Raw genomic sequence first — 20,691 nt, forward strand, 5'->3', positions numbered from 1 at the left:
TTTTAGTTACACCTTGCTAGCAAAGGGTTGGACCCCCTTTTGCTTTCAGGACTGGCTTAATTCTTTGTTGCACAAAGCGCCTTTCCAGCATCTTGTTGCATTCAACAAGGTGCTGGAAACATTCCTCTGAGACTTGACATGGAGCTTCTCGTAGTTGCTGCAGACTTCTTGTTTGCACATCCCCGATGGCGATCTCCTGTTGTGCCAAATCTCAAAGTTGCTCTATTGGATTGAAAGCTGGTGACTGTGAAGGCCGTTTGAATACAGTGAACTGACTGTCACCTTCAACAAACAAATTGATTGAGTTGTTATCCTGCTGGATAAACATCATTTATTTCTAGCATGTATTGAAGTATTTTTTGAAGTATTTTGCAATTCTGTTCTCACTTATCAATAAACATAGTTTAGGATTGAACTAAGAATTCAGTTCAGAAATTTCTGACAAAACAATAAATCAACAAAAAACAAAACAACAACAACAACTACAAAACTGACTGGTCCTGGACAACTCTGCCCCTAACACAGCAATTATCCCAATATTAATTCAACATTTACTTAACTCAGCTTTTACTGTACCTTAATATTAGGTCCAGGAAGTATAGTTGCTAGCTTGGTTTGTTAGCCCCCTGGAAAGCTAATGATAGGAAATAAATTTTTACAACACAAATCATACAAACTATAATACCAGCGCTAGTACAACATTTGGACAATAATCTAACAAAGTATTTAGGCAATAGAACAAAAGACGCATGTTAAGGTTTTCATGAACTGACAACATGCTGGATGTGTTAACATCAGTTAAACTATACCACTATAAGTTACCACTAGCAACAAAATGCCCAACTGAACCAAGCTGTTGGTGTCAGAAGAGCCGTGGGAGCTGTTTTTTAATCCTTAAAATTCTTGAGGGGTGACATGATGACAGCAAAGCTTTGGTGGGCTTATAGATAAACCAACAGTGGTCACAGCATATCAAGAAAAAGGAGATCAGAGGCTTTGCCCAAGGGGAAAAAATAAGAAAAAAAACATTGCCAGGTGTAGTAAGTTTACAAATTACAAAACATTGTTTAATATATTTTATTTTAGAGTATCCTGCAAATACTAATGTTGACTTCCATTTTTTATTCAAGATCAAATATTTTTAAAGATATAAAATGTTATCATTCTCTGTTTGTCTACTCACTGAATGGGAACATAAAGAAGCCAAGGAGTCACAAATTTTGTGTTTCTGCTGACTATAAAAGCCTCCCGCAGTCAGCAATCTGTCATGTAAGCAGCCACCCATCACGCTCTTCACCTCTCACACTCTGGGAAACAGTATGGGCTAAAAGTGAAGCCCATGGCTGCCTCCACCCCTTCCTTTATATTCAGAAAAATGGTGCACTGTGCCCACTGAGCTGATGAATGAAAACCTAAACATAGAAATTCCTAAGGGCCTTAAAATTGATATTCCTGTCCATCTTATTAATAGGAATCGTGTTATAAATGATTCGTTGTTATCTTGGAGGTATATCTTTGCACCAGTGTTAATCAAATTTAATTAGTGCACGTTAACAATTATTTTTAGTGTCAGTTAGTCAGAAACATGTAATCTTAAAAGAACTAAATATTTAAGGTATGCGCTTTTATAAACCATCACCTACCACCACAAACACACCTAAGATGATTGTTTGGGACGCCTCTTCAACTGCTTATTAAATGTACTGATTCCTGTATAGCACCTTTTTACTCTCCTTTACACAAAGCACTTTATACAACACACCCCATTTGCCCAAGCACTTTCTTATGTTTTTCAGTGCTTTCTAACTAACATTCACACGCCGATGGATGGAGAGCAACTTGGGATATTTGGCATGCAGACTGAGGGAGCCAGGGATCGAACCACCAATCTTCCGATCAGCAGAACTACCTGACTAGAGCTTAACAAAATATCTAGTCATCCAATCACATGGTAGCAACTCAATGCATTTAGGCATGTAGACTTCTACAACAACCTGCTGTAGTTCAAACCAGGTATCAAAATGAGTAACTGGGTTTGATAGTGGCATATTTGGTGTTCATAGATGGGGTGGTCTGAAAATGGTGATCTTGTGGGATTTTCCTTCACAATTATTTCTACGATTTACAGACAACGGTCCGAAAAAGAAAAAATATCAAGTGAGCTGCTAGAGCTCAGAGGAGAACAGCCAGGCTACTTCAAGATAATAGGGAGACAAAACTAACTCAAATAACCAATTTTAAGAAAGGTATGCAGAAGAGCATCGCTGAGTGCATAACATATTGAACCTTGAAACAGAAGACCAGACGGAGTTCCACTCCTGTCAGCTAGGAACATTGTTGGACAATGGAAGACTCGGGAAAACAATGTCTGTTTTGATGAGCCCAAATTTTGCTGAAATTTTAGGGTCAGAATTTGACATAAACCATATGAAAGCAAGGATCCATTCTGGCTTATATCAGTAGTTCAGGGTGCTGTTGAACGGTGTAATGGTGTGCAGAATATCTTTTGGAATGCTTTAAGCCCCTCATTTAAATAACCCAACCTGCCTGAAATCATGTCCTTCCCTTTGTGTGCACAGTCTACCAGTCTTTTGGTGGCTGCTTCCAGCAGTTTAATGCGCCATATCACAAAGCTTAGATCATTTCAAACTGGTTGCTTGAACATGCAGTGAGTTCACTGTACAAAAATCATCTCCATAGTCACCAGATCTGAGTCAGATAAAGCACCTTTGGGATGTGGTGGAACATGAAATTCTCATCATGGATGTGCAGTCAACAAATCTATCTGATGCTATCATGTCAGTATGGACTGAAATCGCAGAGAAATGTTTCCAACATTCCTTCAGTTTCCTTGTTGAAATTCTGTGTTTAATCAATGTCAAGAATAATAATGAAGCAGTTCTGAAGGTAAAAGGGGGGTCCAACCGAGTAATAGCAAAGTATACCTAATAAAGTGGCTGTGAGAGTATATACTTTTCTACACATGAATAATTATAAATATTTAAAATATGTATATTGCTTTTTTTCTATTTCCAATTATGGACTTGAAGACTGAAGGCTCTGAACATTTACCATTTCAGTCTTTTTAACAGTTTCCATCTCAGTTAGCTGTCTTTGCATTACCAATGCAACCTGATACTTAAGAAATTGCAAATGACAGAACTTAGAGAGAATGTACGTTAAAAACTCAATGTGACATCATTTTATAATATTAATATCATTATTTCCTGCCTGTCAAATTCTATTTGCACAGCTATCTCATATCAAATTGGCTTTTGTAAGCATGCATGCGTGCGATCATTCATCTGTGTACACTTATGTTTATGTGTAAATTCGTGTGTCTTGTGTGTCATGCAAAGGCCAATTCTTTAATGTGTTTGCCTGCCTTCTGGCTCACTGTTAAACCCCTGCATTGCAGCACTGCCAGTGGGATTTCAGCAGGCACGGCCCTTCTCTCTCTCTCGCTCTCTCTCTCACTTACCCACCATCCTCACAATAGAGAGATTAAATTTGGGCCAGATCCCTCCTGCGTGGAAAGCTCCTTGCTCACACATGCACATCTTCCAGTGTTCATATGCTACGCTTCAGAGACCCAGGGCAGCTGAGAGCCCCCAAAAGTCTCCTGTAGCAACCGTCATGGAGAGCCACGTGTCTTGGAGACAGACAGAGAGAGTAAGAGACTGAGAGAGAAAAAGAAAACATGGGATCCTTCGGGGCTGAGCAATTCAAGTGCTGTCTGAAAAGCTGCACAGTAATCTCGATAAAGAATGGGAAGGCTCTGTAGTTTCATACAGTTTGACTTTTCCAGTTGTCGCTGGACTACATGGTGATCCTTACCAAACAGAGATCATCCAGGGAAAAAGACTAATCAGAGGATTCTTTGTGTTAGACATCAGTGAGATTTGATCAACGTGATTTGGAAATTTTGCAACTATTTTGATGCTGGGTGTATGAAATATTAACGCAAGTAAAATTTTGTCTTAATGTAATAGCCGATTGGTCATCCTGCCCCTGAAATTTTGCAGTGTTATCATATGTTTTGAAGTATTTTAGTAAGCACTGCAGCAAGCTAATGCTAACTTCCCACTGGGAAAACAAAAACAAGTGGTTGGAGACCACAGCACAAACACAGTTATTGCAACTGTGTGAAATGAACTTGGAACTGCATTACCTTTGAAATGGTTTGTTTGAAATGGTTGCTTTAAAGATGGGGACCAGACCTTTGACTGCTTGCTGTTAGTTGCCATCTTCAAAGTGACTTTTGTCCATGGACGTGGTGGTAAAGTCTGTTATCAGTTTGCGACTGATTGGGGGGAAGTTGGTAATAATACGTTGGTTGTTGTCAACATAGATGTTCACACTGAACAGAAATTCTCATTAATTACTGCCAATCAATTAAACTACTAATATCAGTTTGAAGTACAGTCAGAACCTCATAATTTGAAACAGAAATTCCTCCACAAATAGCGACATAGTTACTGTAAGTCATAATTTAACAGCAAAAATGACATTTTGACTTCCTGACTTACTTATGTACAGGAATATATCCAGAATACAAGTTGGCAACCAGCTGAGTTGAGACACGCGTTGCAGCTGAGTTGCAGCGATCAACGAAGAATGCTTGCAATGTGCTGGCAACCTGTCTGTGTTTAGAATTATTTGCAAACCTTTATTGATTGGACTGAGTGGGATTGCAGTGTGAGTCAGACTTCAATTGTTTGGAGACACCAGGCGGCCTGTGCAATCACCTTGCAACTGAATTATTGTATTTTGTGTATCTTGCATGTCACATCTAGCAATTAGTCAACTGTAACTCAAGTTCATGTGCTACAAAAATAACAGTTGATGATGTATATTCTGTGCCATGTTGTAGTGTGATAAACAAACGGATTGCAATTACCTAGGTATCTGTACTATAGTTGACCTTTGTCAGTTTGGGTCGTCATGTTCATTTTGATAGGAGTCCACTGCCAGTATGGTTCACTGATGTGGGCTTATATGGGAAGCAAAAAAACCCCAAGTCATTATCAAATTCAGTTATTTTTCCTCTGCGTAGTTTGGTCCCTTGAGGGCATAAATAGGTGAGGAAGGATCCAATTATTTTCACCACGAGGCAATTCCCTTTAACATGATTGTATCTGTGATTCTGCACATCAGGGTCTGTCTCTCTTGTCAGGTAGCTAATTTATGATGTAGAGTGAGATTTTACTTTCTATTTGTCCTTACAGGGTAAAATCTATTTTTGAGATTTATTTCTGAGATTCTTTTGGATTATGGTATTATATAAGCATGCAGTACAAAAAAACAACTTCTCTGTTAAGGTTTAAGGTTGAGATCCAGTTAGATTGAATGTTTTTGTTTTTTGTTTTTCATTCTGCATTTCTGTCACATTTCTGTCATTTGACCTGTCTTTTTAGGGTACAAAAAAATGCCGCTTGTTTTCTTGGACTCTAGCTGCAGCGTGAAGCAGTGTCGAAGCACTGCTTTTCTCCTTACTGTCACCAGTGCCCCTCAGCTAGCTGCAAACAGCTCACTTTGACACTTTCACAGTGTTTCTATGAGGACTGCGGGTATTTCTCTGTGCTGAAAGATAAAAAAGTCTGTATTCTTCCATGTACCTTGAAGTTATTCCTTTGTGTAGTCCTGATATTTTTCATCAGCCATCTTGTTGTCTACATCTGCCTTCGGTGTGTTCACATTAAAAACAAAAAAACAACACCATAAAACACCAGCATAAGAAAAAAATCTCTTTCAGTACTGTAGCTGTGTTAGATTTTCTTGTCTCAGCAGGTCCAAAGGATGAATTGATCTCAGTGGCGATCTTGAGAGTTTTACTGTTTAGAAAAGTCAAATGAATGTATAACATACATGAAATTCACAGAATAAAATTGGATTTGGTGATGGCAGGTTTAAATTGTATGGATTGTTCTCCTTCACTGAAGTGCACAAAATGAAGTTGGTTATCTCTCCCTGTGGATGTCTTTCATGATACAATTACAATAAAGCAATTAAGTCCACTGAGTCATGAAATTGATTGTTTTGCCAAAACAGAAGAAGGAAATTGGGCCCCAAATAAAATATCCTCTGAGGTTTAAGCATAAAGATGGAATTTGACTGATTGTAGAAGTTCATCATTGCTCTTGCCAGCAAAGTTTGATTTGCAAGATCACTAAAGAACAGATGATCTTAGAGCTGCATCGTAATGGGGGAACATTTATTCGGCTTTCTTTGACAAGTGAATTGATGTGACTTTCATGTCTATATGCTAAATATAAATGCACGTAGATACTAAGCTTAGCTTAGCATTTGATCTGCATTTTTTGGTGCAGATTTACAAAAAAAGGAAGAAGAAAATTAAGTGTGATAAACAGCTTTAGAAATGTTTTTGGAGGTTTTTGTCAGCTTATATGAAGTCAACCAATTCTGGGTGTGCAGAGAGTAAAGAACTAAAACTGTTATTGATTTTGTCAGCTTACTCTTGGCCAGAAAAGTAATAAGTGAAATTCCCAAATTATCAATAACACCTGTAGCCTTTGACTATTTTTAAAGTAAGGAAATGTCAGACATTTCCTGTTTTCGACACTGATGGTACCAAAGGTGATTTTCTTCACAAAATTCAGCAAACAATGCACTCCACAAATGGGAGACATGTTGCCTGTGTTAAAATCTGTTATTTGTCTAACCCAGCTCTAAGAGTCGTGGTGAACAACTGTCTTGTTTTTGACAAGAAATCTGATTTGATATGCTTAAAGGTAAATGCTTTTTTATAGTAAACCACACCTTAGAGATGTTGTGGCACATAGGTTTGGAGACAAACTAAGCAACGATTTCTGTGTTGTGAAATCAAAGCTCTGTTGACTTAGGTCATTACAGTGCCATTACGGTAATGAAAATGAATTAATTCAATAACTGCTGAGCAGTAGTGTGCAACGGATAGCTGTCAGGGATAATTCATTCATTCTGCCATTTTGGGGATCAAAACAGGATTTATCAACTTGTTTGTGTGAAAAAAAGGCAGGCAGCTATCAGTATTTATTGGCACAAAATGATGATGATTTGCTGGAGTAAGATTTTGTAATGTGCACTAGTAATATGTGCTCACCCAGTGGGATTTAATGTCATATATTATCTTGAAATGCTTTCAAATCACCCAAAAGACGAATAAAGTTTTTCATCAACCTTAAATTTGCCAAGTTTGAATTTTTGTTAAACTACTAAACAAGGCAGCACGGTGGCACGATGGTTAGCACTGTTGCCGCACAGCAAGAAGGTCCTGAGTTCAATTCCACCATCAGGCCGGGGTCTTTCTATGTGGAGTTTGCATGTTCTCCCCGTGTTTGCTTGGGTTCCCTCTGGGTACTCCGGCTTCCTCCCACCGTCCAAAGACATGCAACTTGTGAGGATAGGTTAATTGGATAATCCAAATTGCCACTAGGTGTGAATGAGTGCGATTCGAAAGTGAATGCGAATGGTTGTCTGTCCCTGTGTGTTAGCCCTGCGACACACTGGCGACCTGTCCAGGGTGTACCCCGCCTCTCGCCCTATAACAGCTGGGATAGGCTCCAGTGCCCCCCGCGACCCTGAAAAAGGATAAGCGGAAGTGAATGGATGGATGGATGGATGGACTACTAAACAAGAGCATTTCCTCATAGATTGTTCTTTTACTCCAAGGATAAAAATGCCATTTTCTTTCTCTTACAGGATTTACATCTGACAACACTCTCACTGTGATTACTTCCAGATATACCTTTCAAGATTCAAGCTTTTGGCTGTAAGTATAAGACAAGCAAAGGCATACTATGTATTTGACTACATTAGTTGGGGGTGAGCTGGAAAGTTCACAGAGGGATAAAGAGAGAAGGGAGTGAGGGGGAGGAGAAGCTTCTCCACTTCAGCAGAGCGGTCCAGAATCATTGCTGTGACCGTTCTTTTTAAGCAGAGACAGATCACTGCACATTGTTACATGATTCCATCCTCTGCAGCTCCACTTTCAGAAATATCATTCATTCTCCTAGTCATTTCAGAAATCCAGCTTGCCTCTGTGCCCTTACTGTCCACTGAAAGCACGGCCTACATGGCAGGCTGTCTATGGCTGGATGCTCTCTGAAACTGTCTGGTAATATAACATTCTCAAGAGCTTTGGGGTGAAACAGTAGTTGACCCGAAAGAAAAGTCCTGTTGAATTTTATTATTTGAGAGATAGAAAATAACTCTTTCTGAAGAACGGCTGCGTTTGTCTCACACCAAATTTCTTTTCGGTAGAATGTTTGAGCTACACAGCAAGTCCAAAAAAAATGAAATCACCGCTGCATTATGAAATATGTCAATCGAATTTTAGCCCTGTGTGATCACATGTTTTGGACTGCATTAGATGTCAGCATGAAAAGTGAGTCGGGCTTTCCCCGCTCTACCATCTGTTCTTAGAAAATCTTTGCATGTGCCAGGGAGGAGGGAGCCCACTGCAGTATGTAGTGAGCGGGAAAGGCGTGGTTCGCATGACGGCGCAGCCCACTGTGAGCAAATATGATTTACTGTAGGATTTGCCCGTCTCCAGTATACCCTGCACACTCCAGCACTCAGCTGATTAATCAGAATCATTTCCATGAGTGATGGAAGCTCCAGCCTTGCAGGGGCTACAGACAGCTAATAAACTCCAGCGGGTAACAGCCACGCCTTGAAAGATGCTTACTTGCTTCTGCCTCTATACTGGCTCTATCCATCTGCCGTCATTCAGCCCTCACTGCCCTGTGTCAGCCTCATTGTTATTAATATTGATCAGCTCATCTGTTGAATGAGAATTCATACCCCGGGGACCAGTGGCGCACAATTAGTTAGTAAGAGCTGGGGATCAGCTTCAGGATTGAATGTGGCACCATAGGCGAATAACAAAGATTGATACCATTATTTAAATGCTGATCGCCTGGTTTGTAAACTGTAAAAAACCTTCAAGTTCATGTGGTAATTCTGTGAGAAGAACATGTGAGAGAACATGTAAATGAAAGCACCAGTAAGTTCTAAAAAATGGGATAAAAGATGTTGTTTTGATGAAATAGTAATAAAATAGTTGTCAGTTGTGATCAGTGGTCGATATGAAATTCATTATAACTTATATCGCCTTTTAACGGTGTATATATGCGAAGATTAACTTTGATCAGTTTGATTTTCAGATTGTTTGTGTTTTACTTAAAGCTGCCAAATCATTATAATAATAATAGATATGATAAGTATATGTACTCACTTGTGGAGTTGTTAAAGACCCATTTTTTAAAACAAACATTACCAAAATATGTCCTTTAGTCCTAAATTATGTTTTTCCCCCTTACAGTACCCCTTTAATCTTTGATCATTTCACCTGCTTCTTCTTAACAGCAGCGTGGAAGCACACATGTATCTATATGGCTCTAGCAGTGAGGTTTCCCTCATTGTGTCGGATCTAAAATGAGCCAACACAATGAAACACAAAGTGTTGCATTGTTGCTCTCATCTCACATCTGCAGCACCGCATGTCAGCAAAGATACAAAACCCCCAGTTTAAATCCTTGACTGCTAGCCACAGCATGAAATATTTACCACAAGAACATGAAGGCAGCAGTCACTAAAAAGATTTGGAGACAGGGCAACAGCGACAACACTGAACCGCTTTATGCAAGCTACATGCATAAATGCAAAGATTACGCTTAATAAAATAAATATGAGATGATGTCATGTGTTTTTGCACATTTGCTGTATGTGCTGTGTCAGGACCTATAATTGTTGCCTGGAAATGTTTCCTTTTTCTACTCACATACACAGAAAATAAGCTTCGTGGTTTCTTTCTCCTTATGTGCTTTTTATTTTCCCCTTCCCTTTCGATGTTCTATTTTAGTACTTAAAGAGAAAAGCAATACACAAAAGCACACACAGAAACACACTCCTAATCCAGTAAATACACGTACAAATAGGGAATCCACATGAAAAATAAAAAATCTACTGGACCTGGCCAAGGGTGTAATGATGTGCTCACTTTGGATAAGCTGCTATTGACGTAGCTGCTGCAGAAAAAATCATTTTGAGACAGTGACACACACAATTATTAGTTATATTAGGGAGCTTTTGTAGCATTTTTCTTTTAGCATTTGTTTTCACACTTTCTATTTCTTTCATTTTTTTTATTTGTACTTGGATTGTTGTGAATGTTTGTAGCGGAGTCACTGCAAGATTCTGGTTTCCTCCTGAATGTAGTCACATTTTTGGAGCTACGTGAGTTTAATATTGCACAGAAAAGCACATGGTGCTACATGTGATTTTGTAGAGAAGGCTGGGTAGTGCATTTTAATGGCTGCCTATAGTTATTGACTGAGCAGCTCCTAATACATGACTGTGAGCTCTGTGCAGTTAGTCTTCACAACACGCAGCCCTTATTAAATATGGATTCTAAGTTGCACTGAACCTCTCTGGAGACTTGGCCTGCTTAGTTCAAAGTAAGGTCTGTTAGAGTTTTTTTTAATACTTATTACTCAATGAAATTATGCAGATGATTACTAGATTATTATTGTATTGAGAATCTGCTGCTGCAGCAATAGTCGGGAGCAAACAAATTATGATGAGAGCGTTGATACATTTGCCACTAAAAACCCTTCTGTGTTTCACATTTCAATGAAGAGAAGCCATTTTTGCTTACTACGGGTGAATCCAGCATGCTATGAATCTTCAGCATATCATTATGCTGTTTGCACTCTTCAGATACCGATTCAGACTAGGGCACAAGGCTATGAAATATCTCTTATAATGTGAAAAAGATAGATCGACGATGATGGCAGGATATTGTCACATTTGTTAATTTGCAGAGCTGGTCTGTAAATTAGCAGACAGGAAGGCTGTCATTTTACTTTCACCCTACGGAAAACTAGAGGGAGGGATTGTGTCTCTGTGATTTTTAAGAACGTATTTCAGTTTTTGTTGTTGTTGTTGTTGACAGAAGACCAGAAGACACAGATAAAGCCAAAACCAACAATAAAAAGATCATGATAGCAAGTGCTTTGTCTAGCCAAGGTCTGGTACAGCTTATTCCTCAGCTTTCACTTCCTTACTAATTAAACACACACAGACACAGACATAAACACACGCATGCATATTAGTGAGTCACACTCTTGGATTGATGATTGAGCACTGTAGTCATTTTGAATCAATTCCTTAATTACCCTCCTGCTGCTCTAACAACTCACTAATACCAATTGTGTATCAGTGTACAGCTGAACAAAGATGCAAAAACATTTTTTTGAGTTTGCTGTAAACCATAAAATCAGCTGGTTAGTAAATTAGCCTTTAAAAATAAAACTCAAATTGTACATTTGCTAGCTGTTTTTAAAGATCCACCCATTCATCCATCCATCCATCCATCCAACTGTAATATCGCACCTGTTGTAAGGCAAAAGGTCTGCCAGGCCTAAAGCAGAGAGACTCGCGGCCATTCACACCTAGAATTTGAAAAGAAGCCGATAGGAAACCATGAAAGTGCAGGCTGGACATGCAAATTCCACAAAGAAATGCCCCATCTGGCACTTTGGGATCAAACCCTGTTGCTGTGAAGCGACAGTGCTAACCACTGAACCACTGTCATTAACGGTATTAGTAAAATTTGTTATTAAAGAAACTATTAAAGGGGTGGCTGTGGTTTAGGAGATAAAGCAGGTTGTCCATCAATTGGAAGGGGAAGGTGAGGATATATGGAGCGGACAAAGATGTACAGAGCCCTCTACTCATTTTTCTTTATGTGAACTTTATTGGAATACCATTACCTTCCCTTTAATTACCAAATCACTTCTAATTCAAAAACAGCGAGTATCTATTACGGCCTCGACCCAGCACTGAGAAATGGCAATGTCACAGAAAGGGAGCAAATTGCGATCCTCCCTTCCAGATGTATGTTTTGAAATTGCAGCAACCCACCCTCCTCTCTATCCCTACCCCTTCCCTTTTTAGTGATTGAGACTTTATTGATTTTTGGTTCCAGCGCTCATTGCAGGCCAATAAGGTGGATGATTCACTTAGGGGAGGATGATAATTCCCAGTGACACACAGCAGTGCCCCAAGGGCTCCAAACTGTCTGGTTGACCACTGGCGTCAAGTGAAAGTGTGCATTACATCTTCTCATTAATCCAATAAAACGTCCACTGTAAGGGGAAAAAAAGCTGTGGATTTCGATGGTTTTGCAATATTTACACAAAGAATTATACAGATAAGATTCTATTTATCAAGCTTCACAGCTTACAGTATGTAAAGCATGGTGGAAAGGTTTTTAACGTTATATATCTATATATTTATATAAGGTTTAGGTTGGTATGAATATCTAGAATAAATCTTTTATTATGACAGTAGCAGGGGTGTTAGTCAAAGAACATAAACAAGATAAATGAAAAGAGAGCCAAAGCAGCAAACTACTGCTGAGGTAAGCAGGCATCTTAGTGTGTGCATATTATTGGATAGTGGTGTCTTCTGTAATATATCATTTTTTTCCTCTGTCCTCTTTTCATTTCCCCGTTTTTTTTTTGTTGTTGTTTTTTTCAAACACTTGCAGCCTTGTTAGCTGAGGGATACATCCGAAACCAATTGAGTCCTTCAGCAGCAGTGGTTTTTGGAATAAGGATATGGATGCCGGTCAAACTGTAGAGCATCTGGCTGCTTTTGGATTGCCCTTATGCATTGGTGCACAGATTGCTGCATACAGCACCTTGTGAGCAGCATCACAAATCAGCTGTCCGAGCAGCGAGTGCTGGAACGGAGAGAGAGATTGAAGATGGAGAGAAAGCGAGGGGAAGGGAGAGCTGAAAGAAGGGGAGGGGGTTCCATTCAGTGAAAGAAAGAGTGAAGAGAGGGAGAGGAGGAGGGGATTGAGAGAAACAGAGGTGGGGGTAGTCACAGCTAGAATGACTGAGAGAGCGTGTGTGTGTATATAGGAGAACAAGTATTGCTGCAGTGGAAACAGTGCGAAGAGGACTGCAGTTTCTGGTGCTGATGGGAAAGCAGTCGAGGGACATTATTAAGGCACTGTAGCATTAATCCTAAGTGCCTATTTGGTGAATGGGTTTGCCTGTTGTGGAGAACAGGATTACGGAATTACGGTAGTGCTAGGTAAGGATGTATTTTAAAGTCTCTTCTCAGCTCTGCTTGAACACTTCCTTCGTGGAATCTGGAATAGAGTTACGGGCTGATGGTTGCTGCTGTATTGGAGGATTTTTACCTGCAGCGTCCAACTTCAGCATTTCTTTTTTCGTTCCTTATACAATAACGCAGGTGCTGTGTGCATGTTACCGATGCATGTGTTCCCAACTTTACTCCGAGACGATTCCTTGTAAAAGAAATACAGACCGTTCCTGGGCCCTTATCTGCCCCGGGATCTAGCCACAGGACCTTGAGTTCACGAAATTAATCATTTCAAATCAGGTAGTGTTACGTAAATTTTTTTGGAAGGGGAGTGTAGCTTTGGCTCTGTATATTATTCTCATTGATCACGGCTCATTTAGCTTGCCTGGTGGATGTTGTACCTCTTTCCTGGAGAGTGTCCAGGAGGCTGCCCTGCTGACAGATGCTGTGCTTGCCCCTTTAGCTACACCGGTTTCTCTCATAACCTCCCTAAATACTAAGAAACAGGCAAGTGGAGCCAGAAAAAGCACACTACACACACACACACACACACACACACACACACACAAACCCCAGGTCTGTCCACAATGTAACAAAACAGACACAAGCTCCACTACTCTTTATTTTTTTAGACTGAGCAGTTAGACACAAAAAGAGACTGACAGTTGTGCTGAGGAGTATAGAGGGAGGGGTGGGGATTTCATAAAGTGCTGCAGGATGCTCTTTTTTTTCTGCTGCCTCTCATGGGACATATAGCATAGGCAGCACTGAGGTGACAGTACCAAGGACGAAACCTATAATGAGCTGCGTGTACTTCTTAATTCCTAATGCTGACTCTTGCAATTCTGAGCCTATCATTATCACAGCAGAGTTATCATTAAATTCCATTTAATTAAAATTCTATTTAACAAATAGACTAAAAATAGCTAGGTGCTATTTTGCAGTGTTTTTGAAAGCCAGGAGTTTTGATCCTGCTTTGAAAGCAAATTACAAATACAACACAATTTTTACATCATGCACAAAGAGAATTGTTAATTATCAATTCATTATTTATTCTTCCGCCTTGTTCTGAATAACATACTGGGATTTAAACTAGGTCTATTTCTCCCCTAGTATCTGGTGTCACAATGATCAAAGTCAGTCAATGGCTTGCATTTGAAATGGTCACATGATCATTCGATTCTAAGAAGTCGAGTAGACAAGTACACTGTAGAATGTCAGGGATCATATTATATGTTCATGCAGAACTGTAGGTACTCTATCTGTGTATTTACATGTCCAATATGCAGAGTGCAGAGTATTCAAGAGGCTATGTGATACTGAGCATGCTCTGATGATTCTTTTTTTTTTGTCAAGCTCTAAAACATTCAGGCAGGCTCATTAAGTTCAAACCTCAGGCAGCTGCTCCCAGTGGCTCTCGCACTAAGAAATACTCTCAGAGTCTCTCATACATAACTAGAAAAATGAGAGGAAGCTTTGAAGTTCACCAATCTTATTTCTTTTTTTCTCTTGGCTCCCACCAAGAAGGCAGCTGGTGCCCGAATGCTGGAACTGCTTAAAGAGGAACACAAAGAAAAGAGGCTTATTCTAACTGTGCAGCCTGTATCCTGTGTTACAGTATAGTGCTAGAGTGGGTGTGCCCTCTTGCACCCATATTACTGTTGTTTTCCAAGTTACCATAGCTTTATTTAGGTTAAATTGTTTTTCTCCCTAAGCTTGAATCTTAAAGTATTCCACAAGCAAAAGCTTGTTTAAAATGATAATGCCAGCCATGTTGGACTCTAAGAATGAGTCAGTGATTTCCTCTCTGACACGTTAACACAGCTATCACCATGATTGCTCAGTTGCCATTTGTTTTTCACTCCAGGTGAGAGTCAAGCCTTTCCAGTTCTGGCCCAAGCCCATGTGATGGTGTGTCGCTGGCAGGAGATGGCAGAGAGATTCAGTGTTAAACGGTTAGACACTGTCACTAGTCACAGCCTCCTGCAGTGCTGACGGGGCAGTTTCACCACTCTTTAATCTTTACAGGGAGAAAAAAAAAACATGCTAGTCATGGCGAAATTTCCAGCAGCTTTCTTTTCTGGCCCCTTAGCTTCATTGGAGGAGACAGTTTGCGATGGTCAGAGAGAGCACATCACAGAGAAGGGGCATACTTGGAGAATTAGTGATGTGGTTTTCAGCATGTTTCATCATACTGTTTTGTGTAACACCAACAGTGTTACAGCAAAACCTCTGAATTTACCCAGTGATTAGTAGTCTGAAAAGTTACATGAACATTGAACAGTTAAGTTTCAAGCAGGTCTACATTAAATTACTGAATATATCGTCTTGGTTCGGATATATACGTCTGGTTTTTTACTGCATCCAGGAGCATCAACTGCATTTTAATTGGAAATCCTTTGGCTTGACTTAGCTGGGACCTCCTAGGTAAAATTTTCTTAGTGGATTAGAAAATGGTGGTCCAGTCAGCCACTTGGTGATCCCAATGTTACCTGTGGGCCATAAGCTGAGCATCTCAGGCATTACTTTCGATTTGGCGTCAAAGAGGCATTACTTTTTTGACCTACCAAAACTTTTAAAGAAGTGCTATTTACATTGTTTGCAGTCTTTATGCTAGTCTAGGTAGGTTTATATATACTCATTTTCATTATCTATAACTGTGCATATTTTATTTATTTATTTATTTCAGCCAAGCCACTTCTTCAGAGCAGTCATAGTGGGTAAATCCTTACGTTTAGCAGTCTTACTGCCTGCGTATGTTCCCTTTTTAACTGTTATTAGATGCGGCCTATCTGCAGTGCTGCAGAAGCCCTCTGCTCCGTCACATTTCCTCTGCACAACCTTACATGCAGATTGGGTCACTGTCTCTGTGACAGAATGATTAATCGACCTATCAGGGGACAGGGAAAGGGGATGTGCTGAGGGGGAGAGGGAGAATGTATGGCAACTGGCTGTAAATGATCCCCGCAGCTCCTCACTCAGCATTCAAACCCTGGCATCCGCCCCCCACCCCCTCTTTTTTCAAGGATCCCTCCTGATAATAGCTGAATCACATTCAGCTGCAGGTGAGAATAAGCATTGTTTTATCTACCCAAGCAGGTTTGTAAATGAGGCCCTCTGGACCACCCTTTGGATCAGTGCACAATGCGATAGATGAGAAAGAGGCTCTTCTTTAATTCTCTTTAGTGAGATGATCTGCAAAACACCTTTTTTTTAACATCCTTATCTCAGTCAGTGCGTTCACATCATCAGCAGGATTTCCATCATTTTGTTGACATAAAAGTGTAAGTGCCCTGCTGACCTCGCTGATGGATGGTCATACTTTTTTCTGTAGATGCTTGTGTTGTTTATGTTTGCAGTCAGAGTATTCGTGCAGCCCTGAAGCTGTACACAGAGTCCTAGTGTCTCTGTAAATATCCTGTCCTAGATGACCGCAGTTTCGCTGACTGTATAGCAGATCAGTCACTGAGTGAGTATGTAAATGTCAATCAATCTGCTCTTTGTCGGTGCAGATTTGGTGTAATGTTTACAGCGTTACTGTCCACTTTTAAAAGTGTTTTTCTTTTTTGTTATAAAAATGTCAGATTTAAATTTTGTATGCTTTGCCATCACTTTTTTAACAGCAGCTTTTCTAACACCACTTCCATCATGTGCCACATTAACACAAATAAGGAGACATAAACACCTTATATGAGAGCTGTTTAACACTGACGTTTGAGCCATGTTGGGGGAGTTCATTGTTCAATTCGCTGTTAAATAAAATATAGCATCTGACAGACACTTGGCATACTCATTTATTGTGGCTAGCAGTTTGAAGGCTGTTGGTCATAAACTGAGGAATCTGGCTCTGAAGCATATTTTACACTGCATGCTGTGTTTTTGGATTTGCAAGTGCTTTTGTCAGACTGTTGGCTGTCTACCATGCAATTGCAAAACAGGGAGTGCTTTAAAACTCCAGTAGGCTACCTTGCAGAAATCTGCCTCTGCCATACAATTAGCAGTTATCTGACTCTGCATGCCTGGTGAAATCGTGGACTTTATATGTGATGAACCAGAGATGCAGTAACATGAAAGACTTTACAAGATATACCCATGGAGCCCTGCTAAACTTGTTGTTACAAGTACTGTAGAGCAATACAGAAAACTCTATTGCTAATACTGTAATCCAGTGGCAGTGTAATTGTGTTTTTGCATATACAAATGAATATACACTCACTGCCCACTTTGTTAGGGGCACCTAACTCATTTGCATAAACATCTAATCGACCAACCACAAGGCAGCAACTCAGTGCATTTAGGCATGTAGACATGGCCGGGACCACTTGCTGAAGTTTAAACCAAGATTCAGAATGGGGAAGAAAGGTGATTAAAGTGACTTTGGACATGGCGTGTCTTGTAGATGGATGATTCAGAGTATTTCAGAAAATGCTGATCTACTGGATTTTTCCCTTACCATCTCTAAGGTTGACAGAGAATACCAAAAAAGAGAAACTATCCTGTGAGCAGGAGACCACAGTGGGTGCCATACCAGTTAACTAAGAACTGGAAACTGAGGCTCCAATTTTCACAATGTTGCCTGGCTTGATAAGTATTGATTTCTGCTCCAACATTTGAATGGTAGGGTCAGAAATTGGCATAGACAACATTAACACATCGATCTACTCTGCTCTGTATCCATGTTCAGGCTGATGGTGAGGTAAAGGTGTGGTGGAACTTTGGGCCCCTCAGTACCAGTTGAAATTCCTTTTAATGCCACAGCCTATATAATTGTCATTGCTGACCATGTCCATCCCTTTGTAACCAGAGTGTACCCATCTCTAATGAATGTATCCAGCAGGGTAAGATGTCATGTCACAAAAATCATCTCAAACTGGTTTCTTGAACATAAATGGGAAATTTCCATAATAGATGTCCAGCTGAAAATTAGCAGCAAATGTGTGATGCCATCATATGTGGACCAATATGGACCAACATCTCCAAGAAATATTTACAACATTCCTTGAATGTCCTTGTTGAATCTATGCTATGAAAAATTAGGGCTGGTATGACCCATGGGTCAGAATATAGTTCTAGCAAACTGTATCTAATAAAGTGACTTGTGAGTGTCTAATCTATCCATGAATAATATTACATTAATATATTACATGAATACTTAAAATATAAATAGTGCCTTCAGAAAGGGTTCCAATCCAGTTCTAGTAAGGTAAACCTAATAAAGTGACATGTGAGTTGCAATCTTAGATTTTGTCCACACTGTGTCTTTGCTGGTAAATAACACGCAAGGCAACTATCAGTATCCTCACTGTAATCCTATTAAAACTTGGCCAAAATGAGCCCATTATGACTATAGGAGCCCTGAGTCCATTTCAGCAGGGGTGAATTACCATAAAGTAGCAAGAGTTCAGGAACAAAGCTGCACATTATCTCTAATTGAAAGAACTCCACCATCTCAGCTCAGCTTTCCAACTACAGTGCTGTTCTGTCTGATGGATCTAATAAAATACAATGCTCCTTATTCTCTTAATGTTCCAGTCCACATTTTCAGCTGAAATCCAGCCTAGAGAGTCAGAGGTCAGCTGTGACTCAGTGCTAGCTGAGCCAGTATTCTCTTCGTCCAGTGTCTTCAAGTGTGTTTATCATGAATTCGAGATTTGCGTGATGCCTTTGAACAATTACCCTTTAAACGATATCCTCAATATCTAACGCAACTTGGCTCAAACCTAAAATAGCTCATTGGGATTCAGATGAAAGAGTCACTCAGCATGAAGCGCAAAAGTACAAAATTAGAGCACACCCATACATGCAACTTATCACAAAGGGATAGTCTGTGAAAGAAATACTATTTTGCATGAGGGTCAGTTCTGCAAAATTTAAGGGTCTGTCTAGTATGAAAGGCTTTGCATGTATGTAGCTTCTTGTATAAACAATCACATTATGAAGGCTTATAGGGCTATGAAGCAGCATGGGATGCACAGCTAGTTCAGTATGAGGCCAAGCACTTCACCCAGACAGAAGCCATAATGTCACAGATGGTAGGAGCCTCGGTGGGGGTTGAATGATTTCACTGGGGTCAGAGTAATTCAGATTGCTTTGTATCTTTTAGGGCCCTGGTCGTCTGGTGGCCAATGACATCCAAGCACCCTTTACTGTCCTTTCTCTTTGTATCTTTTCAAAGTGCTTTACTGTATTCAATACTTAATTTGCCGCCCCACTGATCCTGACTGTTGCCCCAGGCTGCAGTCACATGACCCTGGGACCAGTTTTCTTTTCATTTGTAGAAGCCATTTTGAAAGTAGATGTTATGATGTTTCTGGGGTTTAAAGCCATGCGCTGCATTTGAATTCAAGTCTGGATGGATCTATAATTTTGCTGCACACACACAGATATACTTTGGCCACTATTGGACAGCTGTGTGAAAGGCTATAGAGGCAACGCGTCAGCGCAGAGGGAAAACAGACCTGGCTCTTTGGCTGCAGATTGTTAATTAATTGCTACTCAGGCTGCCCTGTTGTTGTGCAGTGAAACAGCTGCGTGACTTTAGCTTACTCTCCTTAGGTTGTTTTTTCGGAGATCTGACCTGGTTGCTAATAAGCCCTTACTAAACACAGTCGCCGTGCTTGCAGTTGGCTTATCTGCAGCCTGGGGTTTCCCATCGCTGGAGAGGATGTCACAATGGTCAAAATGTCATGCACATGACCTCAGATAGGGGCACAGAATTTCTTAGTCATGTTTCTTAGTGATGTTTTTTTTTTTTTTTATGTTTGCACGAGGACACACTGATTGTATCATTAGGATTTGACAGGTGCAGGGTAATAATAGTGATAAGCCTGGAGACGTATTGGACTGTTTCTAAGTGACTCATATTTTCCTCTAATGATGATGAAGACAACATATGATGTGGTAAACCATTAGTGTGCCTTGAGTATTTTTTTGTTAAATATCACCTACTAATCTTATTTATTTTACAGCATAAAACACATGCAGTTCGTGCTCTTAAATATGATGCAAAGCACACTCCTAAAGCTTGGAGCTTAGGTTAGGACACCAAATGCAACAAGATGCATATTAATTTCTGCAACTAAAGGATTGAAGTAGTTATTTAATGCATTTGAAAAGATGAATGCATTTAAAAAAGTCTTTAATTTGTTTACTAATGAAAGAAACAACCTTTGGCATTTCCAGTGATTGTTAGTTAAATTAAAACCACCTGCCTTCACCTTTATTTTATCCCACCTTTTACTGAAAGACAAATATTTAACCTTTGCGTACCACTTACAAGTGCTGTGCTTGTACTTGGCGTTAATATACCAAGTCTGTTTGCATGGGAAAGCTAAATATGCTTGATCTCAATCCAACTCTGAGCAGTGTGTTTCGTGATAAGGGAAGGATCATGCCCATAGCTGTGCTGCTGTGTGCCGTGCAGCTGAGCCATTTTGTTTTAACTAATTCTGATGACTCAAACTCTAACGAAATGAGACGCACATTGAAAGATGGAGCTTAAACCTCCCACAGAGTTCCAGTAGTCATGGTTTATATTAAATATATATTGGATGGAAAGGCTATTTATAC

General features: G+C 39.9%; 1 protein-coding gene across 7 annotated transcripts in view; it reads left to right on the top strand.

Annotated features, from left to right (window-relative positions):
- The window catches only part of LOC145422889 (synaptotagmin-2-like), a 62,115-nt gene that overhangs the window by 21,018 nt on the left and 20,406 nt on the right, over positions 1 to 20,691 (top strand). For 3 of the 7 annotated variants that reach the window (XM_080294810.1, XM_080294815.1, XM_080294811.1), the window contains exon 3: positions 7,702 to 7,771. The exons of 2 other annotated variants lie outside the window; for them this stretch is intronic. The gene's annotated coding sequence lies outside the window, so the exon portion shown is untranslated. Of the gene's footprint in view, positions 1 to 7,701; positions 7,772 to 12,911; positions 13,111 to 20,691 lie in introns of those variants that run through there. 2 more of the 7 variants (XM_080294812.1, XM_080294816.1) reach the window with 1 other exon arrangement.

This window comes from Astatotilapia calliptera, chromosome 20 (genome assembly GCF_964374335.1).
Source record: "Astatotilapia calliptera chromosome 20, fAstCal68.1, whole genome shotgun sequence".
NCBI classification, from domain to species: Eukaryota; Metazoa; Chordata; class Actinopteri; order Cichliformes; family Cichlidae; genus Astatotilapia; species Astatotilapia calliptera.